The sequence below is a fragment of the Grampus griseus genome, assembly GCF_964374135.1.
Source record: "Grampus griseus genome assembly, chromosome: 21".
In the NCBI taxonomy this organism is placed as follows: Eukaryota; Metazoa; Chordata; class Mammalia; order Artiodactyla; family Delphinidae; genus Grampus; species Grampus griseus.
Genome location: NC_139015.1, coordinates 34,076,182 through 34,095,608, shown reverse-complemented (window position 1 = coordinate 34,095,608; position 19,427 = coordinate 34,076,182). Strand labels below are relative to the sequence as shown.

The 19,427-nt window shown below is 42.5% G+C and overlaps 1 long non-coding RNA gene across 1 annotated transcript in view; it reads right to left on the bottom strand.

The window, feature by feature from the left end:
* LOC309839024 overlaps window positions 1-19,427 on the bottom strand; it is a 97,362-nt gene that overhangs the window by 33,713 nt on the left and 44,222 nt on the right. The gene's annotated exons all lie outside the window — the stretch shown is intronic.

Sequence of the window (19,427 nt, the reverse complement as noted above, 5' to 3'; positions counted from 1 at the left end):
GAATGATTATTTCTAAATAATTTTCCATTTTTGTTATTAAAAAGTAAAACATTAAATGTAGAAAATAAAATCATCCATTCATAATTTCATGACCTAGAGATAACAACCGTTAATAGTTTAATAAATAACTTTTCAGATTATTTTGTCTATTTACCTTTTTTTCTAAAATAATATTAAACTATATACACTGCTTTAACTGGCCATTTTTAAAAATTATTTTACTTATTTTTGGCTGTGTTGGGTCTTCGTTTCTGTGCGAGGGCTTTCTCTAGTTGTGGCAAGCGGGGGCCACTCTTCATTGCGGTGCGCGGGCCTCTCACTGTCACAGCCTCTCTTGTTGCTGAGCACAGGCTCCAGATGCACAGGCTCAGTAGTTGCGGCTCATGGGCCTAGCTGCTCCACGGCATGTGGGATCCTCCCAAACCAGGGCTCGAACCCGTGTCCCCTGCATTGCCAGGCAGATTCTCAACCACTGCGCCACCAGGGAAGCCCTAACTAGCCTTTTTCACCTAAGACTCTATCATTAACTTATTTCCATGTCATTAAATTTTTTTCAGATGTGTTTTTTTATAGCTATATAGCATTATATAACTGTAATCAAATTTATTTCACCCATTCTTCCATTGTTAAATATTTGGATCATTTGTTATTCTTCCATATAAATAAGCATAGTTTAAAAAAATGAGTAAAAAAGAAAAATTAACAAAATTCATCTTCACTTCCATAGCTGATGACTTGGGGCAAGGTAATTAACTTTTCCTGAATCAGTTCATTTTTCTCTAAACGGTGTTAATTCCCAAGTCGTAGAGTCATGGCTGCTGCATTTCCTGACTCTACAGAGGTTTTCCTGCTGTGTGTCCAACCTTGTCGGCTACTGAACTATTCTGACTGAGGTTGGTTGGCTGACTCATCAGCTAGGGGGGCCCAGAAGGGGAGGAGAAGGCTCAGGGTTTGGTGAGCTGGGTGCTCAGGGAGACTTGACTCCATCTTCACCCCATTACCCTGACCTCTGGGCCTCCCTGAAGGAAGGACTTCTTGCCGCTGCTGAGTACTCTCAGCAGATGGCCTTCAGCTGCCAGCCGTCCACGGATTCCTCGGCTGCAAAGAGCTACCTCATTCAAGGTCAAGCCTCTTCCAGGGCAGCCCATACCTAGTGACTGACAGGTGGGTGCATGAACAGCCAACAATCTGGCCCAACCCAGGACAGCTCAGACAGGTGATGTTCGCTCCAAAGCTCCCTGGGTGCGGGGTGTGGGGGTGGGGTCGAGGCTGTTGAGGCTTGGCTGCCCTCCTTCCGCAGGCACTGAGCACATTCCCCAGTGAACAACCAGTCTGCTTCCTGGAGAACCGCCCCCATGAAGCTGGTACCAGGATGGGGGTGACAAAAATAATGTGGGGTTTGGAACTGGTTCACTTGCTACCTGACTTACCTCTCACTGGTGCTGAGTCAAGCACGAATAGCCCCTGCCACAAAACGGCTCTTGGTAGTAGGTTGACAAGTGTCCCCAGAGATTCGCGTCCACCCAGAACCTCAGAATAGGACCTTACTTGGAAATAGGGTCTTTGCAGATGTAATTAGCTAAGGACCTCAAAATAAGATTTAGGATTGGCCTTAAATCCAATGATGGCATCCTTGCCAAGGGGAAGCGGGGAAACCTACAGGCAGAGAGACATAGGGAAGAAGGCGTGTGAAGATGGAGGCAGAGACTGGCCCACGTAGCCACAGCCAAGGAGCGCCAGGAGCACCAGAAACGGGAAGAAGCGAGGAGCGTTCTCCCCTCGGGGCCTCAGAGGGAGCCCGCTCTGCTGACTCCTTGATTTCAGACCTCTGGTCCCCAGTACCCGGGGACAACACATGACTGTTGTTTAAGCCACCCAGTTTGTCATGGCTGCCCAGGGAAACTAATGCCCGGTCTAGTCGTTAAAACTTTTGCCAGGGACCAGTTGAGAGGGTGGAAGGAAATGCTGGTGTAAAGTGCCAGATGTGTGAAAAGTTTGGAGGAAACAGCGACTCTAATGACAGTGGAATTCAACAGCTATTACTATGGCAAAGTTGACACGCGTCATGAAAACCTGCGAGCGATTTACGGTGATGGAGAGTCAATGTGGAAGCCAGGGACCCTCCTTACAACAGCAACGAGGGTCTCACCTCCCAGAGGGAGAAGGCAGAGAAAGATGACCACCAGACTCAGGACCTAACTGTCGGAACAGCAGAACCAAGAAGGGGAAGGGTCCAGCCAAGGACCCCTGGGATGGTTTCAGCTCCCCCTTCTGTCTTGAAACTCCTAATTCCCCAAACCCTCTGGGCCTGCAGAAGCAAGCCACCCTCCCTATAAAGAGTGGCCCTCCTGCCCCCTCACCACCACCTTGCAGGCAATGCAAAGACCTCCACCCACAAGACACGTGTCCCATCAGGACCTGCTCCCACCCACCTCTTGATCCTAGTCCTATAACTGGGGCTAAGCTTCAGCATAACTCAGCCCTGAGGATACAGCATGAGCCTGCGTGCATGAGCCTGCATGCCTCACTCTTGTGGTTTCACTGGACCACAGCTCTCGGGAGTGGCCCCGGAGAGACTCCCTACAAACCTCCCTTCCGGCGCTGTCTCTGTCTCAGGACATGATCCGGGAAACCCTCCTTAAGACAGTAAGCACTGTCATCGTCCGTGGAGGCTGGCTACTCGCATACAACTTCATGTTTTTAAATAAGTTTCTAATGTATTAAAAAAGGAAATTGGGAAGAAAGGGTGGTGAAACTGACACCCATGAATCCGCCAGCAGATGGACAGCTCCGAGAGCCCCATAACTGGCACCTCCATCCTCTGTGCTACAGGTCAGTTTATCAGAGAATTGAAGAACACCTGATCTATAAAAGCTCTGTGTGCACTTACAGTTTGCTGATTGAAAGACTGCTTGACACTAAAAGCAGGCTTTGCACACCAAAGCCTTCTTACATGTCGGAAACAAAGGGCTCTCAGTAGAGTTCGGGTTTACAAAGGCACATTCGTGCTTGGAGATTTATAGGTTTAGTTTTTTCAGTTAGGTCATCTCATCTCTAGGTTGTAGATCAGGAGCACTGAGAACACGCAGGTAAGGTCCTGGACATTTATTGGGATTGATGACAATTTCTCGGGTACCTGGGAACCACTCCAAGGGAGGAACTGGATTTAAAGTCCAGGCGACAAACGAACAAACAAACAAACAAAACCCCCTGCTTTGGGGACTTCCCTGGCGGTCCAGTGGTTAAGACTCTGCACTTCCAAGGCAGGGGACACGAGTTAGATCCCTGGTCGGGGAACTAAGATCCCACGTGCTGCACAGCGTGGCCAAAAAATTAAAAATAAAAAAATAAATCGGACCTCATCAAAATTTAAATAAATAAAGTCCAGGCGACGTGCACTGTGCTGTCCCCAGTAAGACTATCTGGGACTGGATGGAGAGAGTTAAATAATTTCTTAACACATCAGAAAGCAAGTTCTGATGGTGATATGACCCTGAGGAGAGCTAGCAGTGATGCTTCTACTTTAAGCTGAAAGGCTCTGGCTGCCCTGAAGTCCAGTTAAGGAAGCACAGAGGTGCTGGCACAAAAGAAGCTTAAGAGTTCAGGCAAAAGGGCTTCCTTCTGTGAAACCACCAAGAAGGTTAATAAATGACCCAGAGAATGGGAGAAAATAATTGCAAATCCCTTATCTGATGTGGGACAGGTGTTAAGAATATACAAAGAACTCTTGGAACTCAATAATAAAGAAATAAAAAACCTAACTAAAAATGAGGAGTCTTTGAATAGATATTTCTCCGAAGGAGATATACAAATGGCCAATAAAGATGCTCAACATCGTTAGCCATTAAGAAAATGCAAATCAAAACCATTAAGGATGCTAGGATCAAGAAAGATAATTACAAATGTCAGTGGGGATGGGAGAAATTGGGAGCCCTGTACATTGCTGATGAAAACGTAAAATGGTGCAGCTGTTCAGGAAAACAGTTTGCAGTTCGTCAAAAGGTTAAGCATAGGGCTACCACATGACCCAGCAATCCCCTCCTCGGTATATAATCAAGAGACATGAGGGACTTCCCTGGTGGTCCAGTGGCTGGGACTTCATCTTCCAATGCAGGGGGTGCGGATTCGATCCCTGGTCAGTGAGCTAGGATCCCACATGCCTCTCCGCCAAAAAACCAAAACATAAAACAGTAGCAATATTGTAACAAATTCAATAAAGACTTTAAAAATTGTTAAAAGAAAAAAAATGAGAAATGAAAGTGTATGTCTACACAAAAACCTATACACAACGTTCACAGTAGTCCCAAAGTGAAAAAACCTAAATATCCGTCATCCAATGAATGGATAAGCAACATGTGGTCCATCCACACAAAGGAATATTATTCAGCCACAAAAAAATTATGAAGTGCTGATACATGCTACAGCACCCGTGAGCCTTGAAAACATGTGCTAGGTGAAAGAAGGCAGTCACAAAAGATAACATATCATATGATTCCATTTCTAGGAAATGTCTAGAATGGGCAAATCTAATGAGACAGAAAGTGGATTAGTGGTTGCCTCGGGCTGGGGGATGGTTCATAGGCAGAGACTGTTAATGGGTACAGGGGATCTTTCTGAGGTGACAGAAATGTTCTAAATTTAGACAGTGATGATGCTTGCACAATTCTTTCCATATGTTAAAGTCATTGAATTGAATTGTACACTTTAAATGGGTGGATTTTATGGCATATGAATTATATCTCAATAAAGATATTGAAATAATTTAAGAGACTTCATTCCATTAAGACTGCCCTATCCATTTCTTCTGCGAGAAGAAAAGGAGCTATTGTATCTTAGTCTCCTGGGAAAGTCTGCATGTCATTCTACAGCTGAGGTTTCAGTTCCTCGGTGTATATTTTCCATGCAGGCTAGAACTATATATGTATGACAACTGCCCAATCAAAAAATTTACAAGGATGGGAAATTAATGTGAAAAATCCTTTTCAGGGCTGTTGTTTGGCTCAGTGGTACCTTTGCTGCAGCAGGAATATCCCCTATGGATCTGCTTCTTTTCCATTCTATATTCCTCATGTCTTTGTGGTGGGTTACATTATGTTTCAGCAGATATTCCCTCTCACCTCCAAGTCTGTCCTACCTCATCCCTCCCCCACGCCAGGAGAAGTGCATTTCCCAGGGAAGTTGGGTTTGGCTGGGTGGGTCACTTTGGCTAATTGAGTGAGGGAAGCAGTGGCTCCTGCTTATCCCAAGTGGATGCTGGAAAACGCGTTGAGAGAATTCCCACCAGCCCTCTGATAACTACCACCGTGGGAAGTGAGCATACAAGATAGTGTCTCCCTCAGTATGAGTCCCAGATGGAGGACATGGGGCAGAATAGAAGCTACCCGACTGTCCATGACTGCAAGGGAGAAATAAGTGCTGCAAGCTGCTGACATTTTCTTTACGCAGCGTTATCATAGTGAAAGCTGACTGATACAACCATCACTTTATTCATTCAGAAAACATATTTGGAGCACTGCCATGCATTAGATTTCATGGTTATTCTTTAAGGAATAAGACAATCTCTTCTATTCTCAGGCACCTTTCCGTCTAGAAGGTAAAATAGGAAAAGACACAAATAAAATACAAAATATGTGGTGAGTGACACAAGAAATATAAAATGTAAGAGCTGTAGAGCAGAAAGAGATTATTTCTGACTCAGAGGAATCACAGAACTTCTTTAAAGAGGTGACATTTCCATAATCAGTTATTTTAGGAAATGAAAACCCAATAGTATATAGATTGTTCTCACCGGGTGCCACTGTAGACAGAGGAGAGCTGGAGAGCTCCTGCTTTCCCCACAGGCGCCCTCTGCCCTGGCTACAATGTAGACAAGCCTCTGGGGCTGATGTCGCCCTTCAGAGCAGGAGGAAGGGGTCAGAGAAATCATAAAGTGACTGGGAAAGCCCTGTGGTGATAGTTTTAGTTGAAACTGACTAGATTTTCTAGATTCAGGAAGGATGGGGGCTTAGGTAGACTTGAGTTGTAATTATAGGAAAATATAGGCAGTTAGGTTTCTGTGCCCCTGAATGTCACACACTGCACACAGGAAGGGAGCAGCTCTTCCAAATGAGGCCATAATCTCAGAGAGCCAGATGCTTGGGTTCTTGCCCAGATGTCTTGTTCCTTTAGGTAACTGTTCCATTTTATTCCATTTGCTAAAATAAAGGCTGACGAGTTTTCCATATATTGTGCTGTGACCAAGAGCCAAGAAGAAACATCAAACCCTAAAGAAAAATCAACACCCTTGCTTTTTTCTATATTGAAGGCATGCTTTGGAAATGAGGAAGTTCCTCCCAAATGTTTCTATTAAAACATCTTTACCAAAAAAACCCCTAAAAACAAAAACACAAACATCTCTACTCACACACTCCACTTTTTTTTTTTTTCAAGTACATTTGTAATAAAGAAAACCTGAATGTACCTTTAACACGATGTACTAAAACAGACCACACACACACTGAAAGACTCAAAACCATGGTGGAAATTACACAGGCATTTTTGACAGTCTGGATTTTAACTTTTACTTCGGTACATTTTTATGAAGTCACAATAATAGGAAAATACGTTCTCCAGTTTCTTTCAGTCAATTTTAGGATAATCTCTAGGTCTCCAGAAGGGTCAGTACAATCTCCTGCAACTGATTTTGGCATCTCCAGCAACACCAGTGGGGAGCACTGGGGTGGCCCTGGGTCTACTCCTGGCTCCACCAGGAATTCCCCTGAGGCTCTGGCAAGTCCCTTCCTGCCTCTGGAGCTCATTTCCTCATCCTTGAAATGCACGGGCCTCTAAATAATCTTTAGGCCCCTTCCAGCTGCCACTCTTTGATTCCACTTTTTTTTTTTCATGAAACTTTTAGATTCATAGCTTGATGACTGAATCCTTTAGAATTAAAAATATTTTTCTCCTAATAACATATGTTTTGTTCAAAGTCCATTGGAGCTAATTTTATTCATCTTCCTACGAGTTGATCCAGAATTTATCTTTATAGTTACACACACACAAAGGGGGTGTTAATGCTGGAAGAACCACGTCATCTTCTGCAGACTTGCCTCTTAGATCAGTTAACTCTGCCCCGTAGATTACAAGTGACTGTGGGTCACTCAGAGAAGAGAGAGTTAGCGGGCTTTTCCATCAGGAAGAGAAGCAATAATATTTCAGCAGAGGCTGCTCAGTACAAACCACTGCCTAGTCCTTTTATTCCCAGGGAGCTTTACTGGCAGATTCAAAGGTAGAGATGAGTTTGGGGCAGGTAACAGTATTGGTAGTTTGCGTTCAAGCACAATTTTTGTGAGTACTTATGTGCTAGACACTGTCCTGAAAACTTCCCATGAGTCAATTAACCCTCAAAATAACCTCACAATGTAATATTCTTACAGATGAAAATACAGACACAGACAGGATAGGTAACTTGTCTAAGGTCTCAGGGTAAACGGCAGGGTCAGAATTTGAGTCTAGACAGAGCCCAGCCCAATGGACTGGACAAAGTCTGTCCCTGGAGCTCAAGGGCAAACTTGGAGACCAACTCAAACCACGGGGCGGATGTTTGGAATTGGGGGTGTGGGGATGGAGTTTACTGTATTTAACCTACTTTCTTTCTCTGCCTTGAGGGGATTTAAATTGCTGTTACATGAATGTCAAAGGGAAAAGAAAATAGTAGCATTTAAATTCTAACATTCAAAGTAGGATTTTTTGCTTACGAGACAGGCTTAATATGACATGAAGGGAATGAAGCTGTATTAGAGCCTGGCTGGCTGTCCAGCCCAGCGTCCACATGGGGGTGGGAGACAGCCCATCAGGAAGAATCGAGGACAGCCCCCTTTCTCCTCCCAAGGGTAGTCGGGGTGGGGATGACATGGCCATCAGAGGCAGCTGTGTGCTTGATAGAACTTGGAAACCTGAATCGGGGGCAGGAGGGGTTCAGTGTCTCCGTCCCAGCATTGATCAAAGGGCAGAGAGAGTGTCTAGTTTGGGAAGCTAAGCTTCCCGCCCATCTCCTGTGGGGGGATGGTGAATTGAGAGCAAGCTCACAGCAGAAGAGCTGGGGGTAGACCCTGGAACAGGGGACAGGATGGAAGACGGAACAGAGGTTTGGAAAGTCCACAGCTGGTGGGGCTAAGTCATGGGAAGAGGCACTAGGTCTTCCTGAGCTGAGAGACAGTGAGGCTAGTGGGAGCAGCCCCCCAGGGCACAAGGGAGAGCCCCTATCAGCTGGGATAACAGAGAGCATGGCCTGGATCGGATGCCCCTGAGCTCCCCCATCAGAGGCAGGACGTCCCCCTCTCTCTCAGAGGAGCTGGATGGGGTTTGGAGAACTTCAGGTCAGAGTCTAAGCAACTACCCCCCAAACAGCATTATCAATGGGCTGTTTAAATTACTGGATCACACTCGGTCTACAAAGCTTCCTCTCCCAGAGCAGGAGGGGTAGAGGTGGCCAGCTCATGAGGAAGTCCAGGAAAATCTATAAACAAATGAAAGAAACTACACTTTATCTGCCTTACTGAGTTACGGCAGTCTTTGTTTTTGAACCGTGCACTGCATGTAAACAGGTAACCACGATGAAGCGTGGGAAGTGTTGAGGGAGAGTGACAGAACCATGCTTGCTGCCATGTCAGACCCTGCCCCAGCGCTGAGCGTCCGTTAACTCGTCTAAGGCTTAGACATTCCCATGAGGTGGTGCTATTTTTACCCTCATTTTGCAGGTGAGGAAACTGAGACACAAAGGTGAAGCAACAGGGTCAGGATCACACAGCTGATCAGCGGCGGGGCTGGGACTGAGCGCAGACAGTCCGGCTCCCAAGTCCAGGCTGTCACCCTCCGGCTACGCTGTGCAGATACAAAGTGTGACAAGCACACGGAGAAGACGCGCTCCACTCTGCCCGCTGCAGAGCAGGCTTCTTAGAGGACGTGCTGTGGGCTTGGCCTTGAGGTGGAGAAAGGAAGCAAGGTGGGTGGAAACAGGAAAAGAGAAGGCACAGAATCCTGAAGGAACATGCATTCAGGGAAGGGCAGTGCAACAGACCCCTTAACGTGCTAAAGGGATAAGTCCAGACGCCTCTAGAATATCTGCTTGTGAATATTGTATTAGCTGCTGCTCAATGGTAGGCTTTATACTCAAGATTTCTTCTTCTTCTGACCAAGAACCAAAACTTCCTAAAACCTGCACACTTTGACTTCACTTTCACTACCATGCTGCTTTCTTTCTTTCTTGATCCCTTTGCATAAAGAAACAGTTTTTACTGCTTTATGAGAACGCTTAACAATGAGTATGAAGCAGTGAAGCACAGCTACCTGGATGTTAGCATCAGGCAGGCTCGCTCACCAGCTGAATAACTGTGATCCAGATTCAAGCCTCAGCAGAGCAGCCCCGAACAGTCAACACCGGGAAAGTGAAATGCAGGACCGCAGGAGCCCGCTGTGTCCTGCTGAAAGGCCTCACATCCCCAGTTCGCCACAGGCTGGGAGCCTGGGGACAAACGGGACCGGAGAAGGACTCTCGGAACGTGGACATTCTCTCAACCTAGGAACTATTCTGGAGAGTCTTTCTGTCTTAGAGTATTTTTCTGTTTATTGCCCAGTTGTATTTCTTATTTTGTGAATTTTCAGTGTACATATTTTGTCTTTTTTTAAATTGAATATTCATCTTTTTAAGCACTTTTTAATATTCTTAGAATAGTAACCAATATATGTTGTGAATGTTTTGCTCAGTTTGTTATTAACTTCTTAAATTTTAAAAAAGTATGTTTTATATTTAAAAGTTTTTAAAGTTCATGTTGTTAAATCACCTTATGTTTTCTTCATTTGTTTATATTACTAAAAAGTTCTTTCTATCCTAGTTCAGAAAAGCAGCCCTATATTTTTTTATATCTGCTTCCTGGCTCCCTTACAGCTTAGAGGTTAAGAGCCCAGGTTCTGAGTCCAGTGAAGGTGAAGTTGAATCCTGGTTCTGCCCTTCACTGGCTGTGAGAATTTCCCTTCCTTCTGTTTCCTCACTTATAAGCCAGGTACACAACGATGCAGTGAGAGAAGTACACTCCCAATATGCAGATGGGAAAATTGATATTTAGAGAGGGGAAATTGCTTGTGCAGAGGTACTTGGTAAATGGAGCTGGAATTGGACACCACGCTGTACCGATTTACATGGAACATAATTGTTTTATTTTTTTTATATTATAGAAGAAGTTTTGCTAGCATTCTATTTGAGATGTTTGCATCTATCGTCAAAGGTGAGGCTGTGGTGCAGTTTTCCTAATGGACATGTTTCCTAACCGTGGTGTTTGAGCTACATTTAGGCTCTGCCTGTGTCTTCTGAGGCCTCAGTTATCATATTTGATTGGCCTGCTTCAAACAGGCTTGTACACAGTCCCTCTAGTGGGACCTACAAAGGACAGGGGGCTGGACAGCGATTAGAACAGATCTTCGGTTTAGTTAAAGGCTCTTAGTATGTGTTTCTCTGCATCAGAAATGAAATAAATGTGTGTAAACAGGTGATAAGAAGATTCCACTCCCCCAGGGCTCCTTGAAGCAAGACCTGTCTGGAGATGGTGTGGGTTCATTCAGAGCCTGTTTCCAAGTTTTCATTTAATTTGATTAGAAACAGCTGGAAGATCAGAATGACTGCGTAACCTCTCCAGTGATGCAGAGGGAAAGAATGTTCAAGTGACAGAACCACAAGTCACCACCCTGGCTTGACTCACACGTGGAAAAATTGCGTTAACTAAGTTACAAGCCCCAAACTTCTCATCCTTTCAATGTTCATTTTTACGTCTGTTCAAATTAATATTACCCCATGCTGCCAATTCCTGTCACAGTGCTAATTATTACAGAACTAACATCCTTTTTATCTTTACAAAGGGTTTTTAAAAAATATGCATATCAATATAAAATTTTTAACAATCAAAAACAATTATTTCCATTATTCAGTCACGAGCAGAGGGGAGAGGAGTTTCTCCAGACAATACAGGGCTTGGTGTTGACCCAGCCCTGAGAAATGTGCTCGCGGTGGGGCAGAGTCTGATTCAGTTGCTGAAGGTTCAGCCTCGTCCATCCGTACCACAGTCAGTGGCTTGTGAACCCTGCACCAAGGCCAGGCTCCATCCCCTCCCTGGAGACAGCCCTCTCAGGCAGTGGTCCAAACTGTCCTCAGATCCTTAATCAAACCTACTACTCGACGAGCAGAGAAGTTGAGAGAATTCTTTGCTAATCTTTTCTAATCTTCACTTGCATAGTGTAAATAATTAAATCAAAATGATGAGAGTATCAACCTCACAAGCCATTCTCAGAATAAACAGTAAAACTTCTACATAGTGTTTTAAATAAATCAAGTTACCTTTAAATGATGAAAACATTTAAAGTTGCCTAAAATGTGAAATACAGAAAAGGAAGGTGGTAACAGAGATAGGAAAGGTGATCCATAATCTCACCACCTCCAGACAACCACTATTAACATGTTATTTTTCCCCAATATAAGTATTTTGCTCTTTCTCCCTCTTTCTCCTCTGTTTTTGTCCCCTTCTTTCACTCTCTCATCCAGAGGTTGCCTCATTCATCTTCCCTCACAGATGAGACAGAAGGGCAAAGAGGGAAACGGGTACAATGGGATCCACACACCTGGCCTTGGATCTCCACACACCATGTGTTCCCAGCCCCGATAACCTAGAATCCTGATCAGCTTATTTCCTAATTTCCCACAACCATCTCTGTAGAGGTTAGCAGACACCCATCTGTGAGCAGGGATGGATAAAGAGCAGAGACATGTGGATGGGATACAGAAGGACTGACTTTTCCATGGCTGGCTGGCCCCGGCAGAGCTCCACAAGTTCTAGGTGTTACAGCCAACCTCACCATTGCCTTTCCAGTGGTTCTTATGGTGCCCTATTTGGGTAGTTCTAAAATTCCTTTTCTCCTGGTGGGGCAGAGACAGTTAGGGCTCACCAAGTATTCTGTTTGCTCATTGACAATCCCAGCTCTCCAGCAGTTAAGCAAGGCTGTGAGACTAATTCCCTCTTTCCTTGCAGACATGGATGCCTTGTGTTCCATGCAGATGGTGCAGCTACAAGATAGAATATTGAGGGATTATATGTTGCAAGACTCTTGTTGACTCATGTGAGACATGTCTTGTGAGAGAGAGAAATAAACATTTTTTAAGTCTTTAAAGTTTGGGGCTTGTTTATTATTGCAGCACAAACTAGCATATTCTGACTAATACAATTGGAGGGGTTCTCTCAGTCGGCCCTATACGCTGATCTTTTTATATCCTTAAAAGAACAATTTGATCGTAGCATTTCCTTGTTTAAAAATTATCAGGAGCTAGCCATTGCCTAAATAGTGACGTCAAAATGCCTTACCCCAGCAGACTATCTCATCCAACTTATCCTTGTGGGCTAATCTCCTGGTGTTCTGCCCCCCAATCTATAGCCTAAATTACAGCCACACTGACTCCTAGGCCGTTCCCCAAGTTTCCATTTCCTGAATTTCCCAGTCCTTTAAATGCTGTAAGGCCTTTGTTCATGCTGTTTTCTTTGCTTAGCTGGCCCTGCATTTCTCCACATAGCATATTGTTACACATCCTACAAGACACAACTCAAATATGACATCTGTGATGTTGAAGCCAACACCGCAAAACATTGTCAGCTCCCTCTGCCAAGTTGCCACAGTGATTGGTAAGTTCTTTTCCTCAGAAAGTCTCCTACCATATGATTTATTTGCATGTACACTTTAGGCTCTTAAAGGTGACGTTATACCATATTCTTTTCTAGCACAATGGCAGTTACATAGGCATGCGTATGCATTCTCTATAGAACCTACTATTGTGGCCACAGTGGTGGTTTAGGAGCAGCACCTATAGTTTCTGTCAGTCTACCCTCCCTAGTCATTGGTGTGTAAAACTGATGTTTCTGAAGCAGAATGTTATGTAAAGCAGCTTAAGACAAATCCTCTGGGAGGGGCCCAAGATGGTGGCATAGGGAGACCCTGAGCTCACCTCCTCCCTCGGACACACCGAATCTACACTACACCTACATATAGACCTCAGATCTAAAGACACACACAGACTGAAAGTGAGGGGATGGAAAAATATATTCCATGCAAAGGGAGAAGAAAAGAAAGCAATACTCCTATCAGATAAAATAGACTTAAAAAAAAAAAAAGACTGGGGCTTCCCTGGTGGTGCAGTGGTTGAGAGTCCACCTTCCGATGCAGGGGACACGGGTTCATGCCCTGGTCTGGGAAGATCCCACATGTCACGGAACGGCTGGGTCCGTGAGCCATGGCTGCTGAGCCTGTGCATCTGGAGCCTGTGCTCCGCAATGGGAGAGGCCACAACAGTGAGAGGCCCACGTACCACAAAAAAAAAAAAAAAAGACTGTAATAAAAGACAAAGAAGGGTGTTACATAACCATAAAGAGGTCAATCTAACAAAGACTATAACATTTATAAACATTTATGCACCCAACATAGGAGCAACTAAATATGTTAAGCAAATATCAACAGCATAAAGGGAGAAATAGATGGAATACAATAGTAAGGAACTTTAATACCCCACTTACATCAATGGATAGATCATCCAGACAGGAAGTCAATAAGGAAACACTGGCCCCAAATGACACATTGGACCAGATGAACTTAATGGTTATAGAGAGAACATTCTATACAAAAGCAGCAGAATATACATCCAAGTACACATGGAACATTCTCCAGGATAGATCACATGTTAGTCCACAAAGAAAGTTTCAATAAACTTAAGAAATCTGAAATCACATCAAGCATCTTTTCCAGCCTCAATGGTATGAGGCTAGAAATCAAGTACAAGAAGAAAACTGGAAAAAAACAAAAACACATGGAGACTAAACTATATGCTACTAAACAATGAATGGGTCAATGAAGAAATCAAAGAGGAAATTTTTAAATACCTTGAGACAAATAAAAATGGAAGCACAACTTTCAAAAATCTATGGGATGCAGCAAAAGCTGTTCTAAGAGGGAAGACCTAAATATAAGACCAGACACTATAAAACTCTTAGAGGAAAACATAGGAAAAACACTCTTTGACATAAATCACAGCAAGATCTTTTTTCACCCACCTCCTAGAGTAGTGAAAATAAAAACAAAAATAAACAAATGGGACCTAATTAAACTTAAAACCTTTTGCACAGCAAAGAAAACCATAAACAAGACGAAAAGACAACCCACAGAATGGGAGAAAATATTTGCAAATGAAGCAACGGACAAAGGATTAATCTCCAAAATATACAAACAGCTCATGGAGCTCAATATCAGAAAAACAAACAACCCAATTAAAAAATGGGCAGAAGACCTAAATAGACATTTCTCCAAAGAAGACATACAGATGGCCAAGAAGCACATGAGAAGATGCTTAACATCACAAATTATTAGAGAAACGCAAATCAAAACTACAATGAGGTATCACCTCACACTGGTCAGAATGGCCACCATCAAAAAATCTACAAACAATAAATGTTGGAGAGGGTGTGCAGAAAAGGGAACCCTCTTGCACTGTTGGTGGGAATGCAAAGTGTTACAGCCACTGTGGAGAACAGTATGGAGATTCCTTAAAAAACTAAAAATAGAACTACCATATGACCCAGCAATCCCACTACTGGGCATATACCCAGAGAAAACCATAATTCAAAAGGACACATGTACCCCAGTGTTCATTGCAGCACTATTTACAATAGCCAGGACATGAAAACAACCTAAATGTCCAATGAAAGATGAATGGATAAAGAAGATGTGGTACATATATACAATGGAATATTACTCAGCCATAAAAAGGAAAAAAATTGGGTCATTTGTAGAGATGTGGATGGACCTAGAGTCTATCACACAGAGTGAAGTAAGCCAGAAAGAGAAAAACAAGTAACATATATTAATGCATATATGTGGAATCTAGAAAAATTGTACAGATGAACCTATTTGCAGGGCAGGAATAGAGAGGTGGACATAGAGAACAGACATGTGGACACAGAGGGGGAAGGGGAGGGTGGGACGAATTGGGAGATTAGAATTGACATACATACACTACCATGCATATACACTATATACTACTATACTACTATGTAGAGTGTATATATACTACTTACATATATACTATACAATGTATATAATTGACTTATATACCACTAAAATAGATAGCTAGCAGGAACATGCTATAAAGCTCAGGAAGCTCAGCTTGGTGCTCTGTGATGACCTAGAGGGGTGGAATGGGGGCGGGTGGGAGGGAGGTCCAAGTGGGAGGGGATATAGGTATACATATATCTGATTCACTTCATTGTACAGCATTGTAAAGCAATTATATTCCTGTAAAAACAATTTTTTAAAAAGGAACAAGAAAATCTCAAACAATCTAACTTTACACCTAAAGGAACTAGAAAAAGAATAACAAGCAAAGCCCAAAGTTGGTAGAAGGAAGGAAATAATGAAAATCAGAGTGGAAATAAATGAAATAGAAACTAAAAAAAAAAAAAAAGAAAGAAAATGTAAATGAAACTAAGACTTGGTTCTTTGAAAAGATAAACAAATCAACAAACACTTAGCAAGACTTATCAAGAACAAAGGAGAGAGAGTCCAAACAAATAAAATCAGAAATGAAAAAGGAGAAATAGCTAACACCATAGAAATACAAAGAATCACAAGAGAATAATATGAAAAATTATATGGCAAAAATTAGACAACTTTGAAGAAATGGATAAATTTCTAGAAACATACATCTTCCAAGACTGAATCATGAAGAAATAGAAAATCTAAACAGAGCAATTACTAGTAAAAAAAAAAAAAAGGAAATAATAATCAAAAAGATCCCCCAAGGTACTTCCCTGGTGGTCCAGTGGTTAAGACTCTGCCTTCCAATGCAGGGGACGTGGGTTCGATCCCCATGTCAGGAAACAAAGATCCTACATGCTGCAGGGCAACTAAGCCAGCAAGCTCTAGAGCCTGTGTGCCACAACAAGAGAGAAGCCCACATGCCACAATGAAGAGCCCACGTGCTGCAACGAAGATCCTGCGTGCCACAACTAAGACCCGATGCAGTCAAGTAAATGAATAAATGAATTTTTAAAAAAACCCCAAACAAAAGTCCAGATCCAGATGACTTCATAGGCGAATTCTACCGAACATTTAAAGAAGAGTTAATGCTTTTCCTTCTCAAATTATTCCAAAAAGTTGAAGAAGAAGGAACACTTCCAAACTCCTTTTATGAGACTGGCATTATTTACCCAATACCAAAACCAGAAAGAGACACCAGAAATAAAGAAAATTACAGGCAAATATCCCTGATGAACATTGATGCAAAAATCTTCAACAAAATGTTAGCAAACCAAATTCAACAATACATCAAGAGTATCATACACCATGATCAAGTGGGATTCATTCCAGGGGTACAGGATGATTTAAAGTAAATCAATCAAAAAAATAATAAAGTAAATCAATCAATGTGATATACCACATTAAAAAAAAGAACTATAAAAATTATATGATCATCTCAATAGATTCAGAAAACCATCTGACAAAATTCAACATCCATTTATGATTAAAAAAAAAAACTCCCAGCAGAGTGGGTATAGAGGGAACATGCCTCAACATAATAAAGGCCACATATGACAAACCCACAGGTAACATCAATGGTGAAAGGCTGAAAGCATTTCCTCTAAGATCAAAAACAAGACAAAGATGCCCACTCTCACCATTTTTATTCAACATAGTTAGAAGTCCTAGCCACAGCAATTAGCCAATAAAAAGAAATGAAAGTCATCCCAATTGGAAAGGAAGAAGTAAAACTATCTGCAGGTGACATGATACTACATATAGAAAACCCCAAAAACTCCACCAAAAAAACTATTGGAACTAGTAAATGAATTCAGTAAAGTTGCAGGATACAAAATTAATATACAGGGTATTCCCTGGTCGTCCAGTGGTTAGGACTCCACGCTTCCACTGCAGGGGGCCCAGGTTCAATCCCTGGTTGGAGAACTAATATCCTGCATGTCACATGGTGCAGCCAAAAAAAAAAAAAATTGTATAAAAAAAAATTTCTATGGAACCACAAAAGACCCCAAATAGCAAAAGCAATCTTGAGAAAGAAGAACAAAGCTGGAGGTATTACACACTCCCAGACTTGAAACTATATTACAAAGCTATAGTAATCCAAATAGTAATATACTGGCACAAAAACAGACATGTACATCAATGCAACAGAATAGAGAGGCCAGAAATAAACCCACAATCACATGGGCAATTAATCTATGAAAAGGAGGCAAGAATATATCATGGAGAAAAGACAGTCTCTTCAATAAATGGTGCTGGGAAAAACTGGACAGCTATATGCAAAAGAATGATACTGGACTACTTTCTTAAACCTCATACAAAAATAAACTCAAAATGGATTAAAGATTTAAATGTAACACTGGAAACCATAAAACTCCTAGAAGAAAACATAGGCAATAACCTCTTTGACATTGGTGTCAGCAATATTTTTTCAGATATGTCTCCTCAGGCAAGGGTATCAAGAGCAAAAATAAGCAAATGGGACCACATCAAACTAAAAAGCTTTTGCATGGTGAAGGAAACTCAACAGAGCCACTATGGAAAACAGTATGGAGGTTCTTCAAAAAACTAAAAATAGAGCTACCATACGATCCAGCATTCCACTTCTGGGTATTTATCTGAAGAAAATGAAAATACTAACTCAAAAATTTATATGCATCCCCATGTTCATTTCAGCATTGTTTGCAATGGCCAAGATATGGATGCAACCTATGTGTCCATCGACAGATGAATGGATAAAGAAGATGTGGTATATATACAATAGAATACTACTCAGCCATAAAAGAAGAATGAAATCTTGCTGTTTATGGCAACATGGATAGACCTGGAGAGTATTATGCTAAGGTAAAAAAAGTCAGAGAAAAACAAATACCGTAAGATTTCACTTATATGTGGAATATAAAAACATAACAAACAGGGACTTCCCTGGTGGTTCAGTGATTAAGAATCCGCCTTCCAATGCAGGGGACGTGGGTTCGATCCCTGGTCGGGACATAAGATCCCACATGCCACGGGGCAACTAAGCCTGCATGCCGCAACTACTGAGCCCGTGTGCTCTGGAGCCCACAAGCCATAACTAGAAAACCCATGTGCCGCAACTAGAGAGATGCCCGCCTGCCACAACTAAGACCCAATCCAGCCAAATAAATAAATTAAAATTAAAAAAAATAACAAACAAAATAAAACAGAAACAGACTCATAGATACAAAGAACAAACTGGTGGTTGCCAGAGGGGAGTGGGGATGTGGGACAGATGAAACAGGTGAAGGAGATTAAGAGGTACAAACTTCCGACCACAAAATAAATAAGTCATGGGGATGTAATGTACACATAGGGAATATAGTCAAGAATACAGTAACAACTTTGTACGGTGACAGATGGTAACTGGACTTGTTGCAGTGATCATTTCATAATGTATATAAAAATCCAACCACTATGTTGTACCCTGAAACTAATATAATATTGTATGTTATGACTCGATAATAAAAGGACAAGTCCTCTGTGTACTCTTCTCCCACAACCAGAACTCCGCCCTTGACTCTCTCCTACATCAAAATGTTAGATCCGGGAATTCCCTGGCGGTCCAGTGGTTAGGATCCCATACTTTCACTGCCGTGGGCCTGGGTTCCATCCCGGGTCGGGGAACTAAGATCTCACACACCGCGTGGCCAAAAAAAAAAAAAGAATGTTATAGCCAACACTGAGGGCGACTGACAACGCCTGTCCGTAAGAGGCGCTCAACAAAAGTGTGTCCAGCCTACAAGGAAAATAAACTATATATTGTAAGGGAGGAAAGCTATGTGGGAAATGGATTGAGTATTTTTAATAATAAATTGGTATAATTATTCTTTAAATGGTTTTAAATGATGAGGGGGAAAAGCCCCAAATGATCATTTGTTCATTCATTCGAGGTTTCTTTCCCATGAGCTGGGAACAGCTGGAGGCCCTTCACGTGCCACGTCATTTAATCTCGGTCAATGCGCCCGATAATCCCACAATGGGCGATTTTTTCTCATTTACAGCGGAGTCAAGGATAGGCGGTCACCCACCTGACATGCATCCCAGCCAACGGCAGAACTGGTGCCTGCAGTTTTTACCTGATTTCATTAGCAGGGAAGCAGGAGGGGGTCCATGTTCTTCATGCCTCTCCCTGGAGACATAGTCCGTGAAGGCTCAGATCAACAGTTATCCAGGTGACCCTCCAAGCCACTTTTGTCTTTTTATTCACACCTAAACCTTAAAGTCCTCAGGCAGAAACCAGAAACTAAAGGGCCCAGGAGGAGACAATCGGCTTTTAATTACTTGGAGGCTGTTCTCTCAGACGAAGATTC